The sequence below is a fragment of the Helianthus annuus genome, chromosome 14 (assembly GCF_002127325.2).
Source record: "Helianthus annuus cultivar XRQ/B chromosome 14, HanXRQr2.0-SUNRISE, whole genome shotgun sequence".
In the NCBI taxonomy this organism is placed as follows: domain Eukaryota; kingdom Viridiplantae; phylum Streptophyta; class Magnoliopsida; order Asterales; family Asteraceae; genus Helianthus; species Helianthus annuus.
In genome coordinates this window covers 3,770,773-3,774,944 of record NC_035446.2, presented here as the reverse complement: position 1 = coordinate 3,774,944, position 4,172 = coordinate 3,770,773, and positions in this window count along the sequence as shown.

Here is a 4,172-nt window from a genome sequence, read left to right as displayed (position 1 = left end):
TAAAGCCACTTGCCACATCACTCCAATGGCATCTCAAACCATCTCCTAGGTGTCATTGAAGGGCGTCATTGTATGCTCGCTAGTCCTTTAGTAGATGTGAGAGGAAAAAAGAAGGGTACTCACTTGTATAACCAACATGATTTCTGTTTTATTATTTTATTTTTTACATAGTTTAAGGTGACTTTATCCCATATGTAACCTTTAGCACTAGAGTTGCATCTACGACTATGGAGTATGGGGCAGGGGTTGGGGCGAGGCTTGGCTGAAAACGCCTAAGCCACCACCCGGGGAGGGGGGGCTTGTGTTTGGGCGTGGCCCTAGGGGCGGTAGTTTAAAGCCGGGCATGGGGCATGCTAGCGATCCTATGTGGACGGCTCCTATTCGCTTGTTGGCTATGTCATAGCGGGGCACATTTAAAATTCAAATTATAACCGTTTGGCCAAGCCAAGCGGTTCACCCACCCAACGGTCAACATCGCTATATATAACCCTCAACCCCACCGGCTGTCCACCGCTACCCCAACCCAAAAACACTTGATCGAACCCGCTACCCACACACACTTGATCGATAGCCTCTTGGACACACGAGGAAGAGCTAGCTCTTGTCACGAGCGTCGTTGACACAATGAAGGGCCGCCAACCCGGGGAGACCCGTTTCTGGCCGGAAGCTTTTGCTAGCTACCGGCATAACGTGGGAAACGACCGACACAATTTAAACGCGTGCCAACACAAATGGCGTAAGCTACGACCAAAGCTCGATCGTTTCAAAGCCTACTACGACAGCGTCCCGGGCGGTGAGATAAGCCACGAAGACCGGGTGGCGGTGGCGAATATCGAGTTCCGGGGCAAGGAGCGGAAGCCGTTCGACAAGCTTGCCTTTTTCGAAATCTACCTAACGCTCTAGGTTTTTTCGGCTTTTTTTATTTTGTAATATTTTTTTAGAATTTTGTAACAATGTTTAGGAAATTTTAATATAATTGTAGGCTTTTTTTTTAAATGTTGTGTGTATTTTTTAATTTTAGATTTTTTTTATTTTTATACACATGGCCATGTCACGCCGGGCTAGCCACGCCCCGCCATACCCCACGGACACGTCACTCGGCAGCGGGAAAGCTCGAACTCCACGTGTCAACTCATGCCCCAAACCCCCGTCCCACCATTCCCCACGTTCTAAGCTTGAACAATGTAACTTTTCTAACAAAAGTTACAAAATCCAATAAAATATTCAACTTTTCAAGAAAAAGTTGCAATTTTAAGTAAATTTTGCAACTTTTGAATCAAAAGGTTGCAATTTTGATAAAATTTTGCAACTTTTTATTTTAAAGGTTACATTAGATCTTTTAATGCAACCTTTACGTTGAACTATGTTGCATTAGAGTCAAATGAAACATTATTGAAAAGGGTTGCATCTAAAAAGTTGCATTAGGCTCATTTTCTAGTAGTGACTTTTCCAACTTTCTTTATAAAATTTTCAGCACACAACGGTGGAAAATTTTCATCGTTCATAGTTAGAACTGATTTTTCAACCTTTTTCTAAACACGTGGCTCCTCTGATTTTGTGAAATCAGATTCATCACCAGAATTGCTACCTGAACCTTTCACAACCCATTTTTGAATTTTCAAATCTTCTTTTCTTTTCAAAACATTTTTTGAACATTCTCCTTTTTCAAAAGTTGAATTTTCAAAACCTTTAAACTTTCGGGTTTTCAGTTTAGTGTTATCCACAACTTTCTCTTTCATTTTACCAGAGACTTCCTGTTTTGGTTTGAATGTCTTTGGACAATTTCTAGCAACATGACCAACACTTTTACACTGAAAATAGGTTCTGGTTTCTATCTTCTTTGGAACATCATTTTTCTTCAACTCTTCTTGCTTCTTGGCAAGGAATTCTCGATTTGTCTGCTTTCTGAATGCTTGTTCTTTCTCAGCCTCTGTCGTTTTCCCTAAAACAAACACAGTCTTTGGTTTATACATTTTTTCATTTTTATAGTTTTTTGGTGGTACAAAACCTAATCCTTTCTTTTTGAAATTACGATTATGGTTTGGTTTCTTTTGGAAACTGTAACCACAATTGTAACCCATTTTCTTGTTAATTCTTTGTTGATCTCTTGAAGTGTTTTGTTTAGGTTTTCCATTAAGATTTAAATCTTTTATTTCAGAAATATTAATTTCTGTGATTTTGAAAACCTTTTGAATCATTTCAAATCTGACACTTCTTATTGGAAAACTTTCATCATAATATAATTTGTCAGAACCTTTCAAAGTATATGCTACTTTGACCGATTCATCATTCAAATTAGATTTCGATATAAAAAATTGTCTGTCATAAACCCGTTTGTCCTTTTTGATTGTAGACTTTGACGCATCGAACTCAGACTTTGACTCGGGTTTGAACTCCATGTTTGACTCCTCACTGTCATCTTTATCTAACACTTGATCGACCACACTTTTAATTAACTTTGACTCATGATCAGTGTCGGACGACGTGTATGTAACATCAATATTTTCTGGCAAGTTATCCGACGGCCCAGACTCCCATTGTAAGTTTATTGCCTTTTCGACTCTTTCGAAATTTGGATTTCGAGGTGAATATCCATTTTCGACCGGGGCGGACATTTATTGTAAACCACACTTGGTTTCTTACCAGAAATCTTCACTTCATCTTTAGTCATCGATTTCTTTTCTTCGGACGTCTTCACTCCTTCAAATGTCTTCAAATTCTCCACAACTGGATAAATCCTGTCAACAACAAAAGTAGAACATGAGTAACTTTCTAATAACTTGTTGACTCTCTCAGTTTCTATCTTTTGTGTTGCCAACTTCAACTCCAGATCAGCACATTTCTTTATGTGAAAGTTTACATCATCAAGCTGTCTTAAGTAAGCTATCTTTAGTGTATTCATTGCCACAACTTGTTCACCGTTTGAATCAGTACACTTATTGATTTCTCTGTTCATTGTATCATAGGATTCTTTCAATCTGTTTATATTGTGCAGCAACTCATTGTTCTGTTTGATTCAAGAATCACAATTCATGCACTTTTTAGGAACTTTAACTGGTTCAGCATCAACTTTGACTTCAGATTCAGGAACATCTTTGATTGTTCTGTTTGATCGTAAAAATTCAGCTCTTCTCTTTTTCTCAGCTTCGGCTTCAGCTTTTAATCTCTCTTCCTCTTCTTCTTCTTCAAGCTTTCTTCGTCTTGCTTTAGAAGCTTCCATGACTTTTCTGCATTTTTCAGCACATTTCAAATCATAAGCATTTGCAATGAAAGCGCTAACATTTGAAGTATTTTTGGACATCTCTTTGACCATAATTTCTTAATCTGGGCAAAATTGTCCCAACAGAAGCCTTCAGCCAACTTTTCATCATTTTGCTATGCCAAACACACTTTGCTGTTTGTTGGAAGATATTTATCCCAGCTAAAATTATCATATTTTCCTAGACATGCTCTTTTTGAACCTTCAATCATATCTCTTCCGTGAGCAGTTTGTGCCTGATGCGATGCTGGTGGTGTGATTTGATGATAAATCGCCTTTTTGTGATAATCGTTGTTTCCAAAAGGATTCTGGGCTCCAGTAGCTTCATGATTTTTGCACTCCCTCTTGAAATGCCCCTTTTCCCTGCAATGAAAACATGTAACTTTAGATTTATCAAAGCCTAAAGTTGAAACATTTGCATCACGAAAATCATCTCTTCCCATAATTTGTTTAAACTTCTCAGCTCGTCGCAACACACTAGCCATGCACCATTTAATGTCCATTAATTCCATTTCCTCGGCATCAATTTGATCGTAAACCTCTTTCGTGAGCATTGGATTACCGATCTTTCTGGCTACAAAACTACTATAGGATTCCAAAACCATTCCTAACAAAGACATTTGATTTTTAGCAACTTCTTCAGAATAATCTTGATCACTTTCAAGATTTAATACAATGTTACACTGAAGTTTTCTTGCATTCTTTGTTGCAGAAATGTTTGGATCGAATGATGAAAATCTTGTGCTGCTTGATCCCTGGGATGATTTCTTTTCTGAAGAATCTTTTGCACTGTAAGCAATTTCTACTTTTGGAGAAAAATTTGACTTTTCGTTGACACCACCTTTATAATACAAGCTGATATCCTGTTCTCCATCGTAATTCTTCATCCTGGCGATCTTTCTCTGCTCCATCT